Raw genomic sequence first — 22366 nt, forward strand, 5'->3', positions numbered from 1 at the left:
ACCAGAGAACTACTAAAGCTGATAAACAACTTCAGCAAAGTGGCTGGGTATAAAATTACCTCAAATAAATCAGTAGCCTTCCTCTACACAAAAGAGAAACAAGCCGAGAAAGAAATTAGGGAAACGACACCCTTCATAATAGACCCAAATAATATAAAGTACCTCGGTGTGACTTTAACCAAGCAAGTAAAAGATCTGTACAATAAGAACTTCAAGACTCTGAAGAAAGAAATTGAAGAAGACCTCAGAAGATGGAAAGATATCCCATGCTCATGGATTGGCAGGATTAATATAGTAAAAATGGCCATTTTACCAAAAGCAATCTACAGATTCAATGCAATCCCCATCAAAATACCAATCCAGTTCTTCAAAGAGTTAGACAGAACAATTTACAAATTCATCTGGAATAACAAAAAACCCAGGATAGCTAAAACTATCCTCAACAATAAAAGGACTTCAGGGGGAATCACTATCCCTGAACTCAAGCAGTATTACAGAGCAATAGTGATAAAAACTGCATGGTATTGGTACAGAGACAGACAGATAGACCAATGGAACAGAATTGGAGACCCAGATATGAACCCACACACCTATGGGCACTTGATTTTTGACAAAGGAGCCAAAACCATCAAATGGAAAAAAGATAGCATTTTCAGCAAATGGTGCTGGTTCAACTGGAGGTCAACATGTAGAAGAATGCAGATCTATCCATGCTTATCACCCTGTACAAAGCTTAAGTCCAAGTGGATCAAGGACCTCCACATCAAACCGGATACACTCAAACTAATAGAAGAAAAACTAGGGAAGCATCTGGAACACATGGGCACTGGAAAAAATTTCCTGAACAAAACACCAATGGCTTATGCTCTAAGATCAAGAATCAACAAATGGGATCTCATAAAACTGCAAAGCTTCTGTAAGGCAAAGGACACTGTGGTTAGGACAAAACAGCAACCAACAGATTGGGAAAAGATCTTTACCAATCCTACAACAGATAGAGGCCTTATATCCAAAATATACAAAGAACTCAAGAAGTTGGACCGCAGGGAGACAAATAGCCCTATTAAAAAATGGGGTTCAGAGCTAAACAAAGAATTCACAGCGGAGGAATGCCGAATAGCTGAGAAACACCTAAAGAAACGTTCAACATCTTTAGTCATAAGGGAAATGCAAATCACAACAACCCTGAGATTTCACCTCACACCAGTGAGAATGGCTAAGATCAAAAACTCAGGTGACAGCAAATGCTGGCGAGGATGCGGAGAAAGAGGAACACTCCTCCATTGTTGGTGGGATTGCAGACTGGTACAACCATTCTGGAAATCAGTCTGGAGGTTCCTCAGAAAATTGGACATTGAACTGCCTGAGGATCCAGCTATACCTCTCTTGGGCATATACCCAAAAGATGCCCCAACATATAAAAAAGACACGTGCTCCACTATGTTCATCGCAGCCTTATTTATAATAGCCAGAAGCTGGAAAGAACCCAGATGCGCTTCAACAGAGGAATGGATACAGAAAATGTGGTACATCTACACAATGGAATATTACTCAGCAATCAAAAACAATGACTTTATGAAATTCGTAGGCAAATGGTTGGAACTGGAAAATTTCATCCTGAGTGAGGTAACGCAATCACAGAAAAACACACATGGTATGCACTCATTGATAAGTGGCTATTAGCCCAAATGCTTGAATTACCCTAGATGCCTAGAACAAATGAAACTCAAGACGGATGATCAAAATGTGAATGCTTCACTCCTTCTTTGAAAGGGGAACAAGAATACCCTTGCCAGGGAATAGAGAGGAAAAGATTAAAACAGACACAGAAGGAACACCCATTCAGAGCCTGCCCCACATGTGGCCCATACATATACAGCCATCCAATTAGACAAGATGGATGAAGCAAAGAAGGGCAGGCTGACAGGAACCGGATGTAGATCTCTCCTCAGAGACACAGCCAGAATATGGCAAATACAGAGGCGAATGCCAGCAGCAAACCACTGAACTGAGAATAGGACCCCATTGAAGGAATCAGAGAAGGAACTGGAAGAGCTCGAAGGAGCTCGAGACCCCTTATGAACAACAATGCCAAGCAACCAGAGATTCCGGGACTAAGCCACTACCCAGAGACTATACATGGACTGACCCTGGACTCTGACCTCATAGGTAGCAATGAATATCCTAGTAAGAGCACCAGTGGAAGGGGAATCCCTGGGTCCTGCTAAGACTGAACCCCCAGTGAACTAGATTGTTGGGGGGAGGGCGGCAATGGGGTGAGGATGGGGAGGGGAACACCCATAAAGAAGGGGAGGGATTAGGGGGATGTTTGCCCGGAAACCGGGAAAGGGAATAACACTCGAAATGTAAATAAGAAATACTCAAGTTAATTTAAAAAAAAAAGAAGAAGAAGAAGACTTATTGCTCTTGCAAAGGATCTGGGTTTTCTTCTCAGGATTCATAGCTATTCGATGACCCTCTGGCTTCCCAAGGGCACCTGCACACACAGGTTACATATAAACTCATGCAAGTGCACAAATACACAAATACAGAAATAAATCTTTTTAGAATTTTATTTAACATGTATGACTGCTCTTCATGCACACCGGAAGAGGGCACCGGATCCCATTACACCTCCACTGCCCACGTGGTAGGATCACAGGACTGTATTATCAAATTCCCCTCCACCTTCTTCTTGGGACTGTAAAGGTCTCATGCAGCAGTTCTCAACCGGTGGGTCTGGACCCCTTCAGAGGCCGAAATCAGAAAACATATTTACATTACGATTTGTAATAGTAGGAAAATTACAGCTATGCAGTAGCAGAGAAATAATGTTATGGCTGGGGGTCAGCACAACATGAGGAACTGCGTTGAAAAGGTTGTACACAGCATTAGGAAGGTGCTTTAGAGGGAATCACACCTTCCAGAGTTTCTGTTGTTGGACTTATATTCCCTGGATCTGGTCTTTGAGGTTGGCTCAAAAATATACCACCTTCTTGTTTTGTTATTAACTTTTTAGGACACTTACAAACAGCATAAATTCAACTAAAATGAAGGGTGGGGAAGGCCAAGGTTAGCTGTGAAAGAAATATCCCTTCCTCTCCTAGGACCTTGACCTGGAAGGAAATCTTCTAGGCCTCAGCAATAGTCTCTCATGCAATGCCACCAAATACCACATCTTTCTTCCTGCCCAACCGGTCTCCCAAATGCCTCTCTGGTCAGTGCTTACACATCACCACATACCCATGGTCCAGTCCCCCAAGAAAGGATTACTGCCACATACAATACCCAGAGCACAGAGCAAGGGCTGGCACACCCAGCGAAGCCCTAATGAGGTTTATTTCAGTCAGTGAGGTCAGGCCACAGTGGTGCAGAGTATTAGAGGGAAAAGTTATGAATCCTTCCTTTCTATAAATACCTGGGGGATAGAAAGCAGAGTGCTGGGAGCGAGCGGTGCTGCGTGTCTTTCATCCCAGCACTTGTACTGTGGCCTTTGAGTCCACTGGGAAGGCCAACGATTTAGACATTTCAAATGTAGATGAAATGAATTGATTCTTACAGCTAGCAGAAAGATGGCAGCCTTAGAGTCAAACAGCATGGCATGCAGAAGCAGGGCAGGGGTGGAGTGGGGGTGTTAAGAGCAGGTTTTAAAGTCAGGTATCAGAAAGGTGTGTTACACCTGCCCATGAATCCATAGCTGGGCAGGAAAATTGTTTTGCCTCCCTCAGTTGTCTCTTTCCCACTATAGAGTAAGAAGACCATCGCATCCCGTTCCCATAGCGATAAGCAGGCTGTACATCGGCAAAGACAGCTGTTAACACCTACAGCCCATCATTCTTGTCTCACCTGCAGGCCACTAGGATCTCTGGCACTCCTGATCAAAAAGTCCACGGCTCTTATGGGATGCCTGGCTCCATATTGTCTCTTTAGTCATCACAAGGAAACTGTGTAAGTTTTTACTCAGATCGGTGACCAAGCCAGCTCAGTCAGTCAACAGGTTCTCCAGGGCAGGAGCAAGGATTAAAACAAGAAAAAGACAATGACACAACATTGTAGTATGACCCCAGCTAGTTCTGAGGCTGAGGCAGGTTTATTTTTTTTTCTAGTCTACTTTTATACCATTTAAACTACATGCAAGTAATAGGGTCAGTTCTAGGTTAAGGGAACAGGCAAAACAATAAACACAAATAGTCAAGGAACAAGCAAGGCAATAAACAAAGTCCTATGACCACTGCTTCTAGAGGCTGATCAAGATGACCAAGGTACCTGAGCCTGCTTCCTATCCTAGCCCAAAGTCACACTCTTGCCTGAAGTCTACTTCTTTGTTCTAGCCTAAAACCAGATCCCTGCCTGAGCTTACTTCCTTGTCCTGGCCAAACCTCAAATTCCTGCCAAGCAGCCCTTAAAGTTCTCCACAGGTCTGCCCACCCTGGCTAGGATAGAGCCCTTCATTGCTGGGCAAGCAAAAACACAGTGCTATGGGTTAGTCTGCCCAGCATATCCCCACACTTGGGAGGAAGAAACAGATGGATCTTTGGAAGCTTGGAGCCAGCCTGGTCTACAGGGTGCATTCCAGGACAGCCAGAGCTACACAGAGGAACCCCTGTAAAGGAAAAGATGTGGTGTGGGGATTATAGGGCACTTGGGCAGAACATATAGGTTCTTCCTGGAGTTCACTTGAAATTTTTTGAACGTTGAGAGTCAAACATAATCAACAAAAACATTTCCAGTGAAATGCCCATATGGAGACACTATTTCTATGGTAGGGTTTTTTTTTAAAGATTTTATTTATTTTATGTGTATAAGTGCTCTGTTTTCATGCAGGTCAGAAGAGAGAATCAGATTCCATTACAGATGAATTTCAGTCACCATGTGGTTACTGGGAATTGAACTCAGGACCTCCAGAAGGGTAGGCAGTGCTCTTAACCATTGAGCTAGCTCTCCAGCCCCATTAGTAGCTATTTTATAACTATTTGTTGCAGTTTTCCTCTTAACCCAGGTGACTCTCAAATAATTGCGACTGGATTATTATATTTATTTAACAAGCTATAAGGGCACAACAACTGAGCCGTATTACTCTATTTTAATCCTCTATGCTAATCTGGCTATCCTCCAGCCAAAATCTCAGAGATACTTTCATTTTAGTACCTATCTGGTTGTCTGGGCTCAAGGTGTTTTCTCAAAAGGTCTCCTGGACTCTCCCCTTAGCTAAATCCCCACTTCCCCTTCTCTCCCCTGACTGGATGTGAGGTTCTTTTCTTTCCCCTGTTAGTCATTGGCTGATCAGCTAGCTTTATTCCCCAATCAGGGAATAATTGGGGGGCAATGTTTATACATTATGCCTACATTCCTATATATATATGTATGTATGTCAAAAACAAAACAAAACATCTAAGTAACAATGAATCTTCCTCTTTCCCAGCCAGTAGTAAATATCTCTTCCCTTTCCTCTCCCCCCACTCACTTCCCTCCTCCCTGCCCCCCTCACAAGGTCACAGTGAAAGGCATATCTTAACTGATATTGCACCTTCTGTGACCCTTGCTTTCATGTTATAGATGGTCATGGTCATCTTATCCAACCCACCCCAGGAACCGCTCTGAAGGTAGGCCTGGGGAGATTCTTATGAAATTTTCAAACAGTATACAGTCAGGAAACATAAAAAAATCATTCACATGGCTACTGCTAAGATATGTGGGAGACTATCTTGAGAGGTCTACATCCACACTGGAGTGTGCACTGTTCTCCCGAGAACTATTAACGCCTATGTTTAAATCTGTTTAAAATGTTAATAAATTTTAACTCTGCTCATCCTATTTGTTCAGACATCCTAATATGTAATGAGCCGATAACGTGTTTTTAAAGATGAATTTCATATGTATGGCTATTTTGGCTGCACGTGTACCACGTGTGAGCCTGTTCTCCACAGATGCCAGAATTCGGTTTTGAATCCCCTGCAACAGACAGTTGTGAAGTATCATGTAAATAATAGTTACTGAATCTGGATCCTGCAAGAGCATACAAGTGCTCCTAACCACTCAGCCATTGTTTTCCAGCATCCTGGGTTTGTGAATATCTGAGGATCGTGAATACAAAGCATTTTCCCGGAGCCTGCCCCACTTCTACTAGCAAGACTAGGTAAAATACCGGGACCATATCTAATTTGGGCAGGCGCAGGAGCCGCGGGAGGCGGAGACACCCATGCGGTCGCTAAGTGACCAGGATAGGGAGGGGAGAGAACAGAGTCAGTCTCGAAGTTGGGGGCGGGGAGGGGTGACGGCGCGCAGCCGCAGTGCCCGGTGGGATTGAACCCCTCGGAGTCCGCGGGATTCTATATCCCCGCGCTGCCCTCTCGACTCGGAAGTTGACCTTCCGCGGATCGGAGAAGCTCGTCTGCCAGCTCACTCAAACGCAAACTAGGAACAGTAGGTGTGCCCCTTTCTGCCACCATCCGCCACCGCGTCTCCTCTAGAGCATTGCCCACCACAATGCCGCAGCCTTCCTCCTTGGAGACCAAAGTAAAAATGTTCCCAAAACTCCTGAACGCGGCTCAGAGGCAGCAGTCAGCAGGCATCGGTGTCGCCACGCCCCTCGCGAGGGGGCGGGACATGTAAATCAGAGTCCGCGTGCGCGCGCGGGAACGCCGGGAGAGCCGCGATCGTGGGAATTGTAGTGAAGCTGTGGGTACTGGAGAGGGAGTGAGGGGTGAAGGATGCGGGGGCGAACGGAAGGAGGAGGGGGCCGTGAGAAAGGCAGGAAGTGAGGGTTTTTTTTCGGGCGGTCACCACGAAGTAAATGTGTCTTGCGGACGCAGAGCTTGGCTGCGTGCTGGGTGCCAGGCATCGCTTCTCGGCCTTTTGGCTAAGATCAAGTGTAGTATCTGTTCTTATCAGTTTAATATCTGATACGTCCTCTATCCGAGGACAATATATTAAATGGATTTTTGGAACTAGGAGTTGGAATAGGAGCTTGCTCCGTCCACTCCACGCATCGACCTGGTATTGCAGTACCTCCAGGAACGGTGCACCCCCTCCGGGGAATAATAACTGTTTAAAGTTAGAAGTAACTCTTTTACTTTTTAGCATCTCAGGTTATCTGACTGCTTTGTCTTTATGCTGGGTAGCTCTAACAATAGTTAGATAGAAGGTGTTTGAGAGTAAGTGCTGTAAACTAGGACGTATTTTAGTTGTCTATTTTTTCTTTTAACTTTTTTTTCGGAGCTAGGGACCGAACCCGGGGCCTTGCGCTTGCTAGGTAAGCGCTCTGCTATTGAGCTAAACCCCCAACCCCTAGTTGTCTATTTTTAAATTTTCTTTCTCCTAAATGTTCAGCGTTTTTACTCTCCTTACTTGGTATTTAAGGCTAATCAGTAGCTATGAGGTTAAGTGGGAAGGATCCTAAAACCATTTTCATCTTTAGTACTCTTTTTAAAACGGGGATGGAGTTGTGGATGGTGTTGTCTTTTTCTGTGATTTGTGTGTTGTAGTAAAACTTAAGTAGCTCATATTGAACTTGTAGTAAAACTTAGTAGATCATCTTGGACCGTGGTTGGTTGCACTGTCAGAGAAGTAATGCCTAACCTATACTTCTGTTCCTTGTTCGTCACTTTTCTGTTAGAGCTTCTTCTCTGGTTTTGGATATTTACATGAGTACATTAGAGGGGCACTTCATTAAAAAAATATTCACTATTCATGTATCTGAGATTAATAATGAGAATTGAGGGAGGAAGCCAGTGTCATTAAACATGACATTTTTAAATGCCCTCCCAACCCTGTGTGTGTGTGTGTGTGTGTGTGTGTGTGTGTGTGTGTTCGCTCGCGCACATGCCTGTTTCTTTGTTAATCATCTTTTCGGTAAGAAGCAGGGTGGAAACTAGGGAACTAAGAGGAAACATGGCTATGGGCAGAGCAGGATACGTACCTCTAATGATAAGATAGTTCCTAGTGTTCATATTGAAATAGATATTGTAAATTAGGACCAGATTGCAGTAGAGATGCAGTCTTGAAGAACTCCCTAGGCGAGCAAATACGTGCAGTACATGCAAGAAGGAAACCAAGGTCATCTAGACGTTAGGGTCCTTTAGTCTATGGGTTTTTATTTCCAGGTTCTTCTTGTTTCTAAACAAGTCTTTCCTCCCTCAGCTGTAAAGCCCAGATTGTCTGAAAGTGTGCCATGACCCTGGTGGCTGGTTGATTCGGACCAGGGAGTAAGTAATGGTACACACCTGCGATCCAATCTGCTCCCTCCCTGGGCTGAGTTCGTGCCACTTTCCTGCCTTCAGTAGCTCTCTGTCTTGCACATCTTTTCTTCTAGTTAACTCAGAGAACAGCTCCTTCACAGCCATTCAGCACCCAGACCTGGACCTGAGCCTTGTTGGTGCACAACAAAAGTAACAGTCTTGTGCCGATGGAGGGAGTCAGGCTTTATAGGAGGTTCAAGTCTTATGCATATCCACACAAGTGCTCAAGAGAAGAGGAAGACAGGAGACGGGAGAGGGTGAGATTTTGGACTAAGCAGGAGTACAAGACGCATGGCCCTGGGAAGGCAAAACGTAGCCCAGATCTCCTACCGTTTTCCTACACCATGTTTAACTGCACTGCTCATCCAAAAATGCTCTATATAAACTCTCCTGTCACAGATAAATCAGCCCCCACAGCTCCCTGGACACCAGTTAGTGACTCTGTGTGTGTGTGTGTTCAAGGAGGTGCTGCCATCTGACAGAAAGAACTGACCCCCACAAGGAATTGCCACTGTGTGATCCTGTTAGGGCCCCGAATCTGTAGGAACTCTACAAGATGTGCTGGGAACAACGTTGTGCGTATACTTCCAACAGATCCTTACCCAGACAACTGTGGCCTCCTGAAGTAGTCGTTTACAAATGTTTATGATCACATTATTGATGACCAGCCTGTCTCCATCTTAGACTGGAAAGTCGTATTACAGTACAGATAAACTAGCTTCATTTCCGTTTAACATTAAATTTGTTTCTCAGGGATTGGGCTGTGCCCCACCTGCAACCTTAATTACAAATGGTTCTGTTCCGCCTGCTCCAGGAAATGGCAATCATGCCCTTGTTTCAAAAGGATATCGTGGGGGCTGGACAGGTGGTTCAGTGGTTAAGAGGGCTGACTGCTTTTCCAGAGGTCCTGAGTTCAATTTGCAGTAACCACATGGTGGCTCACAAACCATCTATAATGGGATCTGATGCCCTCTACTGGTGTGTCTGAAGACAGTGACAGTGTACTCACATAAATAAAATCTTCAAGAATATATTTTTAAAAAGGTTGGGCTGCAGAGATGGCTCAATGGTTAAGAGCATAGGCTGCTCTTCCGGAGGTCCTGACTTCAGTTCCCAGGAACCACATGGTGGCTCATAATCATATGTAATGGGCTCTGATGCCCTCTTTTGGCACACGGGTATATTGTAGATAGAATACTCATACATAAAATAAATAAAAATCTTTTTTTAATAGAGGTTATGACGACCACCTGTTGTTATGACCACCTTGCGACACCTTTGTTTCCTAAGATATTGTTATGACCAACTAACGCTTTTGTTCTTCTTCTGTAATCCCACCTATTTGCCTGCCATTTTCCCATTTGGAAATCCCTTATCCCTGAGCTATAAAACCTTATATTCCAAGGAGAGGGGTGAGAAGGTGATGTTAAGATTCTGCTCTGTGTATTACAGGTTGTTATTAATGTTCCTAGGGATGGATGGTACCGGGCTTTGTATGTCTAAGTGGGCAATTACATCTTACCAATTGGATCTAAGATTATTGTGTTGTGTGTTCTTTTATGTGAGGGTTTGAGTGTAGGAAAGCGTGCGGCTGGGATGTGTTTCCGCCAAGATATGCCACTAGTAATCCTAAGAGTTGAAAGAAAGTTTTTTTTTTTTCCAAGTAATAGGAGGCTGGCACCATGTTAAGTCATGTGATATCTTAAACAAAGAAATTCAAAGGAATACAAACAAAGAAACGGGGAAGCCACCTGGGCTGGCAGGCTGTAGGTCCCCTGCTGTGTGAGAAGTAATGGCAGCTCAGAGTTAGAGATTAAAAGTTGCTTTTTAAAGAAAGTTGTTTAGAAAGTCTTTCAGGGATACTCATATTCTTTTTAACGCGGGCTTCACGGGAATTTTGGGTTGAAATCCTAGTTAGACAAGCTACTTCTTAATTACGGGTATTATTAAAAGGTGATTGAGTTTGTTTTTAGAAAGAAGAGAATAAAGAGATTACCCGAATGTCTGTAACACCAAGGAGAGTGAATGCAGGCATATATTATAGAAGTTATTAAGGTTAAATAAAAATCTGTGGCTCCAGGTAGAGAGCTTAACAGATTGAGATATTTTGGGCTAAAGTCCTGGTTTGATATGTTGCTTATTGATACTGGAATTGATAGAAAGTATTTGGTTTGTCTTATGAATTACCCTGCTAAAGGCCATATGGCTGGTTGATGCTGGCTAGCAAGGGTTTGTGGTTACTTTTGATATTTACCACAACAGGAAGCTCAAAGTCTCTTAACGTGGGCTCCACGGGAATTTTGGGTTAATTTCCTGATAAGCCTATCAGGCTCATTGTTTAGCTTGCTTCCTTTTTTAAAAAATTGTTTAATCTTCATAATGGGTGTGACTTTGAGTTTTATGATTATATTATTACTCTGGGAGAGAGTGCAAGATACAAGCTTTTCTAGTTTCAGACTAAGGAACACAGAATTTTGGGAGAAAGATTTTGTCTTTGTGCTTTTAAAAAGTGTGATTAGGCTCTGGAAATCTCACAGAGTCATACTGATCAGATTTGATTGAGGTAGACCGCCTGAAAAATTTATTCAGGAGAGTCAAACAAAAAGATATCTCCATTCTAAACTTTTGTCTTGAGAGTTGTATTTTACAGTGTGTGCCTACTTGGAATCCTGATCTCAAGGACTTTCAGCTGGGTCCAGTCAGGACACATTGGCTACAGCATTTGCTTCATTCTTCCTACCCCCTACCCCCAAGGATAGCTCAACACCCATATACAGCTTGAAGAAGTTATGGAGGAGTCGTCGCCCCAATTCCCTGGACTTTGGGGGGGCTGAAAGTGGTTATTCTAAAGTTGTTTTTATGAGGAATTTAAAATTGGTTGTAATTTAACGGGGAGGAATTAGCTAGATTGAATTGTACAGTCATAATCTCATTTGGTAATTAAGCTAAAATGATATCTTTGCTTTCGTATAGAATTTATTTGTCAAAAAAGTTTAAAAGTACAAGGTTTAGAGCCAGTTCTTCTATTGTTGTCATTACAAACTTCTGAGTTGATTGCACCTGTGAGTTAAGATTCAAATAGCAAAGTCATGGCTCTGAGTTTGTGAGAGTACTTTCAAGATAAAATTTAGGATATGGAGACAACAGTTCAGATTACCTTATATAGATAGATGGTTTTCAAAAATGTCAGATATCCACAAAATTTGAGATTTAAAGGTATTTATCTTTTGTTGAGACATATCTGCTCCTAACAGTTCCCCTTTGGCGGATTTAATGAAGAATTTGAACATCTCTACCTCCAGATGAGGCAATACTTTGTGGCTAGGCAGCCACTGGACAAAACCGCCTGTTTCATCTGCAGACTAATACTGTCCAGAAAAGGACAAATTATGCAGAATAGTTGACTGATAAATTCTGCCAAGACAGGGTGATCAGCCCTTCAAAATTTGCATTTCAAGAGCCTGTCAGTTGATTTTGGGCCAGAAGGCTGAAGACTTGCGCTCACATGTTGCTAACAGGGGACTGCGCTAGTGGAGATTTGTCTCTACAACCTCTCAGTTCTGGAAGCCGTGTTAGGCTTCCTATGTGTATAGATATTTGGTCATTCTCAGATTTCTGACGGGGTTGAAGACTGATTATAGTCTCATAGCCTATCAGGCTGTATAACTCTGAATATATATTTTATTGGATAGTTATCAGATAGTATACAAGCTAGCCAAGATATAATATAGATTTTAAGCCTTTCTTAAGCTGGAATGGATAACTAAATGTTCTGTTTAATTGACATAGTGATGGACTGGATGTTGAGTATATCGTATGCTTTATAAATTGTAGAATGGTAATAATTGTACTCAATTTATATATAAGTGAAAAGGCTTTTTTTTTAAAGATTTTATTTATTTTATGTATATGAGTACACGGTAGCTGTGAAAAGGCTTTTTAACTGGACAAAAAGGGGTAAATGTTGTGGTTTGCCCTGGAGTTATCTGTATTTTGATGCTAATTCCACTGCCCCAAGGACAACTGCCTACTCACTACTCATTAGAACTCAGGTGACTTCACCAGAACCACCTCCCCATTGAATTTGTAAAATACAGGTGAGGGGCCGGTACAGGATAGAAGGAGGCCTATCATTGGAGGAGAAGGAAGGATGGTCGGAAGAGAAGTTTGAAGGAGGAGGAGGAGACTGGAGGAGAAAGGAGAGACAGGAGGTGGAGAGGGGTGAGAAGCCATAGCAGGTGATGTTAAGATTCTGCTCTGTGTATTTACAGGTTGTTATCAATGTTCCTAGGGATGGATGGTACCGGGCTTTGTATGTCTAAGTGGGCAATTATATCTTATCAACTGGATCTTAAAAAAAAAACAAAAACTTATATTCACCAGTCCAATGCTGATCTCTTGAGCCTCAACTTTAGGGAGACACAATCAGAGTACATGAATTTTTTTATTATTATTATATATAAGTACACTGTAGCCGTCTTCAGACACCCCAGAAGACGGCATCGGATCTCTTTACAGATAGTTGTGAGCCACCATGTGGTTGCTGGGAATTGAACTCGGGACCTCTGGAAGAACAGTCCGGTGCTCTTAACCGCTGAGCCCAAGTACATGAATTTTTTTTTTCTTTTTTTCAGAGCTGGGGACCGAACCCAGAGCCTTGCGCTTGCTAGACAAGCACTCTACCACTGAGCTAAATCCCCAACCCCAAGTACATGAATTTTTTAAAAGCTTTAATAATGGTTATTATTAATTATTTGGGTCAGTGGTCTTTCTCCTCACATCTGTGGCATCAACTTAGTGACTTCATGGAATACAAAGGCATCAAACTATTTTTTTTAAAAGATTTATTTATGGGCTGGAGAGATGGCTCAGCGGTTAAGAGCACCCGACTGCTCTTCCAGAGGTCCTGAGTTCAAATCCCAGCAACCACATGGTGCCTCACAACCACCTGTAATCAGGTCTGGTGTCCTCTTCTGGCCTGTAGTTGCATACATGCAGGCAGAAAGCTGTATGATGTATACATAATAAATAAATAAATGTTTAAAAAAAAGATTTATTTATTTATCTTATGCCCATGAGTACACTGTCGCTGTCTTCAGACCAGAAAGGGCATCAGATCCCATTACAGGTGGTTGTGAGCCACCATGTGGTTGCTGGGATTTGAACTCAGGACCTCTGGAAGAGCAGTCAGTGCTCTTAACCACTGAGCCATCTCTCCAGCCCCTGAAAAATTCATCCTCAGAGAAAATGCACACTGTGTGTGTGTGTGTGTGTGTGTGTGTGTGTGTGTGTGTGTGTGTGTGTGTGTTGGTGGAGGTCTACCATAGATTGGGGTAAGGCATGGAATCTATGGGAGTCCCTATACTGTTGTAAAGCACAGATGACATCACTGCTAAGGATAGGTTTTATAGAGTAAAGCAATGCTCAAGACCTAGGAGAAGTGAAACAAATTCTGGGGAATACAGGCGGAACCCGTAACGGCAGATATCGAGGAAACACCAGGTTGTAAATACATCCTTTTTCTGGCATTCCAGGGGTACAGATGAAATCTTCTTTCTTTGTGTTTAAAGTCTCCTGGCTTTTTCAGTGTTTGTGAGCACAAGTCTTTGTCTTCTACTCACATATGAACCTTAAATGTCTATATGTGCCTTGAGAAGGCCACGCTTTGATTAGTGCATTGGGTCCTTTGTACTTACTTCAGGCCTGTCTTTTTCATGTTTTAATCTACTGCGACATCTTTACAAACCCATTGTTAACTATACCAGTGTACCCAATATCCCCATTTTATTGTATTTTCTTAATGAACTCTGACACAGCTTTCCTGTCATAACTTTTCCAGTACTGATAGGAATAATGATCACATGTATCTGGCCTCAAATCTTTTCCCACCTCTGCAAGATTAGTCCTACAATAATAAGTATTCCTGCCCTCTTATTGAGTTATCTGACAAAAATTAAGCATAACCTATGTAATGGTGTGCTGTCTTAGTTACTGTTTTGCTGCTGCACCAGGACCAGGGCAACTCTTTTTTTTTTTTTTTGGTTCTTTTTTTTCAGAGCTGGGGACCGAACCCAGGGCCTTGTGCTTCCTAGGCAAGCGCTCTACCACTGAGCTAAATCCCCAACCCCCAGGGCAACTCTTGTAAGAAAAAGCATTTAACTGGGGCTGGCTTACAGTTTCAGAGGTGTAGCCCGTTATCATGTGGTAGGAAGCATGTTGGCTTGCAGGCAGGCTCTGGAACAGTAGCTGAGAGCTACTTCCTGGTACATAGGCAGAAAGAGAAGTTCTGGGTTTGGCATGGGCTTTTGAAACCTCAAAGACCATCCCCAGTGTCACACTTTCTCCAACCAGGCCTCACCTTCTAATCCTTCCAAACATTCCAGTGCCTGGTGACTGAGCATTCAAATATACGAGTCTATGGGGGCCATTCTCTTTCAAACCACCACAGGTACCTTCTCCTAAATCAACTAAATGCTAATGAAAATTCATTCAGTAGGTGATGGATACAAAGTTACAGATATAAGAAAACACAACAAAAAGTCTTTAACAGGATGAATCAGGGTGATGTTTGTGTTTGGCATAAGAGGTCCCAAAGTCTTGGGGAAGGGGACAGTTCTAAGCCCAGATCCTACAAATCTGAGTACATAACACATAAGCACATTTAGAACTGTGCTCTTTTAGCATTCTGCTCTTTATATTTGGCAAATCGTCTTTGACTTGAGGCTGGGTCTCATATGGTTTAGGCTTTGCCTGGTCTGGTCCTCCATTCCGAATTTCCAGTCGCTGGGGTTGTAAAGTGTACAGCATCCTACCCAGCTTTATCCCCTATAACACTCAAAGAGACACAGAACCAGGCCAGAGCCCCTACAGCTCTTCAGTATAAATTCTGGGTAAATTCCCATCAGGATTATGTTAGAATCCTCTGTGAGTCGCCATTCTGTCACCTACTGTCCTTTAATCGAAAATGATCAGAGGTTCTGGGCGCCAAGGATCTCTCAGCCTGTAAGATCTCTGCTAGAAGAGTAGTGAGTCCGTCCACTCTTCACTACCACGTGCCAAAGGCCGATCCCTGCATTATTATTGCATTTGATCATGTAACCATCGGCTTTTTTTTTAAGCCTGAAAACTATAGAAAAGTTCAAGACATCACGCAATTTATTAAGGAATTTCAATATATGGTTTTTTTCTTTTGGTCAACATTTATTACAGTTTTTACCTAAATAAGTTTGCCTTGACAACACTGTGGAAACACTTAACAGAGAGAACTCCCTGCCAGACTCCCTGCGCTTCCCACCGCTCTCGGAGCCAGCCTCTCTACTCGGGAAGACTGGCTTAAGCCAACGTGATCAGGAGCAGTAGGTTCACCCTTCAGCCACTGTCCTGCCTCGTCCTGCCGGGTCCTGCCGGGTCTTGCCTCGGGGGCTTTTCGGCTTCGTCTGGCCGTGGACCCGCCCCCTTCAGGTCGCTGGATTTCTGGTGGATTCCAAATCGGAATTGTCTGTGAGTCAGCCTGTGAAAAAACAGAGGCCGGCGGGAGGTTATTTGCATGTCCTGCCTCGTCGCAAGAGGTGTGGCGACCTGCATGGGCCTAGGTGGGCGTGCGTCGCCACGCCCCTCGCGAGAGGGCGGAACATGCAAATGAGACTCGGCGTGCGCGCTCCGGAACGCTGGGAGAGCCGGGGTCGTGGGAATTGTAGTGAAACTGTGGATGCCGGAGGTGGAGTGGAGATGGGAAGGACCCGGACGCGAATGGGAGGAGGGAGGAGCCGAGGAGGAGGCAGGAAGTGAGGTTTGCGGGTAGTCACCACGATGTTAATGTGTCTCGCGGACGCAGAGCATGGCTGCGTGCTGGTTGCCAGGCATCGCTTCTCGGCCTTTTGGCTAAGATCAAGTGTAGTATCTGTTCTTATCAGTTTAATATCTGATACGTCCTCTATCCGAGGACAATATATTAAATGGATTTTTGGAACTAGGAGTTGGAATAGGAGCTTGCTCCGTCCACTCCACGCATCGGCCTGGTATTGCAGTACCTCCAGGAACGGTGCACCCCCTCGGGGGAACAATGATGGTCAAACAAAAGAGTGTGCTTTTTGTTTCCTCTACTTTTCCCTTGCGGGTTTTCTGAGTTCAATTCCCAGCAACCACATGGTGGCTCACAACCATCTGTAAAGAGATTCGATGCTCTCTTCTGGTGTATCTGAAGACAGCTACAGTGTACTTATATATAATAAATGAATAAATCCTATAAAAAAAAGGAACTTGTTAGGCTGCACGACATCTACTCTGATAATGAAATAAATCAGCCAACCGGTGACTATCTATAAAAGTTGAAAACACAGCTCTTGGTTTATCATCCTTTGATGTGACCATCTTCTAGAGGTAAAGGGGGAGCTTGCCTGTTGCGTGGAGATATAAGGCCAGATATCGGTTCTGAGCGGTTTCTGAGGCAAGTCCAAGTTTGTGGACTCCAGCATTAAAGCTCTTCCCCCAGTGTATAGCACACTCCAACTAAGCTAGATTTGTTGACCTTTGCAGAAATAGAAGCGGTGGGGTCTAACTGGTATTTAGCTGCAATGCCAAAACGAATGCAGCTGATACCTGATGTCCAAGCAAGGTTTACTGATTAAAATCTTCACATACTTTCTGATAAATTGATACTCCAAATTCTGACCCGTTATTTTTATTTGTGTGTAACTTGGAAGTCCCCAATCCTGTAGCCGCTTGTTAACTTTGACTTGTCAAAGGTCATTTTGGTACCCAGCAAGCCAGCCCTGGTGGTAACCAAAGACAGCTGATCCATGGATGGTAGGTCCTGCAAAATCAACATCACAGCCAAGGTTCATACATTCCCTCTTGTAAGCAGACTTGATTTTACCACTTTTCTTTCCAGTGTTTGGTGAAAAGGTGGTGGCAAAGGTCAGTTTTCAAACCTTGACAAATCTAGTCTTCAATTGCAATCTCTGTCCCCAGGGTGTTATCAGTGTTCCATTTCTCGGTGAAAGTCAGACTCACACCATTTGTACTTGGTCTCCAAGGTCCCACTGACTTTACCAGTTCCTGTTTCACATCCAGCTTTACCAACCCAAAGTCAAATCCTTTGTTGAAAATATCTCTGGCTGCTTTGCCAAGGTCAGCATAGGGTGGAGGGATACACATTGGCAGTGCAGGTATACAGGTACATAACACTCATCCATGGCGAAGTCGCAGGGATAAGGTGATCTGCTCCTGTCCTGGGGTGCACTGCCGCCACCGCTCGGCTCTCAGCTGAGGCCACTCAGCTCTGTGGAAGTTGCACTGCAGCCACCGCATCTGGAGGGCGAAGTTTTCTACATGTTTTTGTGGTAGCATTTTTGCCAGCCGCGACTGCAATTCAGTCTTAGTGTTATCTTACATACCATAGTTTTGACCTGAAAAGATCGATGTACAAGGGTGTACAAATCATGTTCAGCTTGCTCTGCCACAAAACACTTGCTAGTGTTAGGTGAACAAGCAGCAGACTGAAATGAGGCCGGTGGCAGTGAAGACTCTAGGTTTACTTGTTTTTCCAAGAGCTAAAATTTCCTTTGCGTCTATGCTGATTTTCACAGCAAAGACCTGTTACGTTATTTCTAGGTTTGCTCTTTCACATAGAAATAAGGATTCACTGACAGAAGTAGTGTCAGAGAGAGTCCTAGATGTCAGCATTCCTCTGAAATAAATTCTAGTGACGGGCCTGAAAGGAATGTGCTACCATTTTGTTTAAAACACAGGCTATTGTTTAAACTTGTTTGAGGAATCAAGCAAAATAATTAGGGGCTGTTCCCCTTGCAATGTGTTATCAAAAAAAAAAAATGAAAAATGCCAACAAAAAACCAACAACAAATTAACTACAGCTGGCACCAGGCGCCGGCCTGCACCCCCCCCCCCACCCCTTTGTATGCATGATTTTAAAATAAGATGGGAACAAACATTCAGGAGCTTAAGAAACAAGCTCAGAGGTTAAGGGTACTGTCTGGTCAGCAGTCCTATGGGAGCCAATACCTTCTGACTTCCATGGGCACCAGGCAGGTAGTGCCCAGACATATATGCAAGCAACACACTCATACACATAAAATAAAATATTTCTTATTCTCTCGTATATTTTATCTGGACTGAAGATTCCCTTTCCCCCAGTGTTCCCCCCTCCGTCTCCCCCCACCCCCAGATTCACCCTGTTCTGCCTCCACCCAGAAAAGAGCAGGCCTCCTAAGGACAACAATCAAACACAGCATAACAAGCTACAATAAGGCCAGGAACATACATACCATCACATCAAGGCTGGATGAGGAAATCGTGGAGAAAGAGTCTCACAAGTAGGTGAGTGGCAGGGACAGCCTCCACTCTCACTGCTGTGTTTCCCACAAGAAATACCAGGCTACATGACCATAGCATGCATGGCAAGGACCCAGGTCAGGCATTTACAGGCTCCCTGACCTCTTCAGGCCTCCATGAGTGTCAGTTGATTCTGTGAGCTGTGTTCTCATGGTGCTTAGGCTCCAGTCCCAGAACATTCTACAGACATAACAAACTTGAAGTTGAACGTTTTGTGGCTGGGTTGGTGCCCCAATCCCTCCACTGGAGGCCTTTGCCTGGTTGCAGAAGGTGGCTGGTTCAGGCTCTGAGACCCTAATAGTCTTTGCTAGGGCTGCTCTTGCAGCTTCTTCTTCTTCTTTTTTTTTTTTTTTTTTTTTTTTTTTTTTTGGTTCTTTTTTTCAGAGCTGGGGACCGAACCCAGGGCCTTGCGCTTCCTAGGCAAGCGCTTTACCACTGAGCTAAATCCCCAACCCCACTCTTGCAGCTTCTATGGACTAGGTTTCCACTGCACCCCCTGAAATGTCCCCTAATTCCATTACTTTCTCTTGGTATTTTCTCTTCACTAAAACCTCTTTCAGATTTTTTTTTCTCTTAAAAAGATTTTTACTTTTATTTGTGTGTATGTACCTGTTTCCGGGTATGTGCATGTATGTGCTGATGCCTGCAGGTCCCCAAGTCTCCCGATGTGAGAATTGGCTGAGAATTGAACTTGTTCCTTTTAACAGCAGTTAGACGTCTTATCAACTGTACCATCTCTCTAGCCCCTTTTTTCAGATTAAAAAAAAAAAAAAAGAATCTAGCATTTTAGCCTTAATGGTTTCATGGCTGAGGCTCTGTTTGAAACCTAAAGCTATGTATTTCCCAAGTGCTGAAATTATAGGCAGTGTCAACTGGCTCCCTGCTTTCTTTTCTCTAAATTTTCAAACACGTGGGGGTGGCGGAGGGGTGGTGTAGTGCATGCCAGACAGAGCATATGGGGACCAGAGAACAAATGGCAGGAGTCAACCGTTTCCTTCCACCAGCTGGGTAGGTCAGGAATGGAACTTAAATCACTCAGCTTAGCAAGAACCCTTATGACTGGACTTAATTTAAAGGGGCTGTGCAATGACTTTACAGAGGAAACCATAACCTTCCAGAGCTCATGCTAAGTTTGTTGTCAGGTCTGGTATTTGAGAGTTGGCTTGGAATAAAGCACTTGCGCTTCTTGGACCACCTCCAAAGTCCAAATACTGACACAAGTGACATAAACTTCAACTTAAAAGCTCGTCTTCCAGACAACGCGAACTAGACAAGTAGGTCAGCCCTTCGGCCTCCATTCCTGTACTTTGCTTCTCAGGTACATCTAGCTGCAGACCCTCCTCTCTCGCTTCCGTTTTCAGTGGAGGATAAACCGGAAGTGTCCCGGAGCCGGCGTGCGCGCCTTGCCGAGACACCCGGGAGTAGTTGCCAATCTCGGCCACCACGCCCTCTAGGGCGGGGCATGCAAATTAGACTGGGTTACGCGCTCGGGAACGCCGGGAGAGCCGAGGTCGTGGAAATTGTAGCTGAAGCTGTGGGTACGGGAGGTGGAGTGGAGATGTAGGGACGCGGACGCGGATGGGAGGAGGGAGGAACCGCAGGAGAAGCAGGAAGTAAAGGTTGCGGGTGGTCACCACGATGTTAATGTGTCTCGCGGACGCAGAGCATGGCTGCGTGCTGGTTGCCAGGCATCGCTTCTCGGCCTTTTGGCTAAGATCAAGTGTAGTATCTGTTCTTATCAGTTTAATATCTGATACGTCCTCTATCCGAGGACAATATATTAAATGGATTTTTGGAACTAGGAGTTGGAATAGGAGCTTGCTCCGTCCACTCCACGCATCGACCTGGTATTGCAGTACCTCCAGGAACGGTGCACCCCCTCGGGGGGATGATGATGGTTAAACAAAAGACTGATGACTTGCCTGTAGCTATTTATTCGCTGACGTGTCTTAATATGAGATAAGTCTAAACTTATTCAATAGCCAGTGCAGAAGGCAAACTGAAAGTAGAACCAAGTTGAAGATTTGCAGTCTCATTTTGGACCCCAAGAGGCAATTTCCTAGGCACATTGCACCTAGTCACATGACAGCCCTTATTAAAGGAGCCCCTTAATAGTAATAGCTGTTTCACTGTGTAGATTAGAGCCATGTGATAGATAGCTCTGTTCATAAAACAACCTGGGAGTAGAGTGTTTGCAACAAAGAACCCTGAGTAGTGGTCAGCAACACCCCGATCATTTGGCCCAGAAAGGAGGGAACAAAGTGTTATTTCTATATCTCACAGGAATTCTTACCCACCCACTCCAAGACAGCACAGAAGATGCTGCAGGCCACAGAACAGTCAGGCACAGTTTAGAACTGTGTGCACAGCAATGGTGGGGCAGGATTTCAACAGATCCAAGGCTGTACAAAGTGGAACTCACAATGTAGGGGAGATGACTCTTGAGTGTCTGAGCCTCCTGCTTTCACACCCTGAATGCCGGAGTCACAGGTGTAACATTATACCCAGCAAAACTGCCACTCCAAACGATTAACAGTTTACTGTCTGTCAGCCTTGTGAAAACTGAACTGGGCCCTTTATGTGGTTTGCCAGCTGGCCTTAGACATTATCAGTAGTGGGTGACAGAGGCACTGTAGGACAGCGTTTCTCAAGTTGTGGGTTGCGACCATCATAAAACACACATTTCTTTTCTTTCTTTCTTTTTTCCATCTTTATTAAATTGGGTATTTCTTTCTTTCTTTTTTTTTTTTTTTTTTTTTTTTTTGGTTCTTTTTTTCGGAGCTGGGGACCGAACCCAGGGCCTTGCGCTTCCTAGGTAAGCGCTCTACCACTGAGCTAAATCCCCAGCCCCAAATTGGGTATTTCTTATTTTTACATTTCAAACGTTATTCCCTTTCCCGGTTTCCGGGCCAACATCCCCCTAATCCCTCCCCCTCCCCTTCTCTATGGATGTTCCCCTCCCCATCCTCCCCCCATTGCCGCCCTCCCCCCAACAATCTAGTTCACTGGGGGTTCAGTCTTAGCAGGACCCAGGGCTTCCCCTTCCACTGGTGCTCTTACTAGGATATTCATTGCTACCTATGAGGTCAGAGTCCAGGGTCAGTCCATGTATAGTCTTTAGGTAGTGGCTTAGTCCCTGGAAACTCTGGTTGCTTGGCATTGTTGTTCATATGGGGTCTCAAGCCCCTTCAGCTCTTTCAGTCCTTTCTCTGATTCCTTCAACGGGGGTCCCGTTCTCAGTTCAGTGGTTTAATGATGGCATTCGCCTATGTATTTGCTGTATTCTGGCTGTGTCTCTCAGGAGAGATCTACATCCGGCTCCTGTCAGCCTGCACTTCTTTGCTTCATCCATCTTATCTAGTTTGGTGGCTGTATATGTATGGGCCACATGGGCAGGCTCTGAATGGGCGTTCCTTCAGCCTCTGTTCTAAACTTTGCCTCCTTATCCCCTCCTAAGGATGTTCTTGTTCCCCTTTTAAAGAAGGAGTGAAGCATTCGCATTTTGGTCATCCTTCTTGAGTTTCATGTGTTCTGTGCATCTAGGGTAATTTGAGCATTTGGGCTAATATCCACTTATCAGTGAGTGCATACCATGTGTGTTTTTCTGTGATTTGGTTGCCTCACTCAGGATGATATTTTCCAGTTCCATCCATTTGCCTATGAATTTCATAAAGTCATTGTTTTTGATAGCTGAGTAGTATTCCATTGTAGAATGGATAGATGTACCACATTTTCTGTATCCATTCGTCTGTTGAAGGGCATCTGGGTTCTTTCCAGCT

At 44.2% G+C, this 22366-nt stretch overlaps 1 long non-coding RNA gene, 3 other non-coding genes and 1 pseudogene across 5 annotated transcripts; 3 read left to right on the forward strand and 2 right to left on the reverse strand.

The window, feature by feature from the left end:
• Positions 1–2561: 2561 nt before the first annotated feature.
• Positions 2562–6232, reverse strand: LOC108351947 (uncharacterized). Of its 2 annotated transcripts, none has more exons than XR_015629171.1 (3): positions 6146–6232; positions 3847–4000; positions 2562–2747 (listed from the first exon to the last, which is right to left on the reverse strand). It is a non-coding gene; the product is annotated as an uncharacterized LOC108351947 (long non-coding RNA). The 2 variants fall into 2 exon arrangements; XR_015629172.1 differs by having other exon boundaries at positions 5995–6158.
• Positions 6233–6839: 607 nt separating this feature from the next.
• Positions 6840–7030, forward strand: U2l7 (U2 spliceosomal RNA like 7). Its single transcript, XR_015629993.1, has one exon. It is a non-coding gene; the product is annotated as a U2 spliceosomal RNA (small nuclear RNA).
• A 9068-nt stretch (positions 7031–16098) lies between these two features.
• On the forward strand, positions 16099–16289 carry LOC120094955 (U2 spliceosomal RNA). The gene has a single exon (XR_015629995.1). It is a non-coding gene; the product is annotated as a U2 spliceosomal RNA (small nuclear RNA).
• Positions 16290–16692: 403 nt separating this feature from the next.
• Vdac2-ps1 (voltage-dependent anion channel 2, pseudogene 1) lies at positions 16693–17590 on the reverse strand (annotated as a pseudogene).
• Positions 17591–20277: 2687 nt separating this feature from the next.
• On the forward strand, positions 20278–20468 carry LOC120094957 (U2 spliceosomal RNA). The gene has a single exon (XR_015629994.1). It is a non-coding gene; the product is annotated as a U2 spliceosomal RNA (small nuclear RNA).
• The last annotated feature ends 1898 nt before the right edge of the window (positions 20469–22366 follow it).

Source organism: Rattus norvegicus, chromosome 9 (assembly GCF_021556685.1).
Source record: "Rattus norvegicus strain SHRSP/BbbUtx chromosome 9, alternate assembly SHRSP_T2T, whole genome shotgun sequence".
Taxonomy (NCBI): Eukaryota; Metazoa; Chordata; class Mammalia; order Rodentia; family Muridae; genus Rattus; species Rattus norvegicus.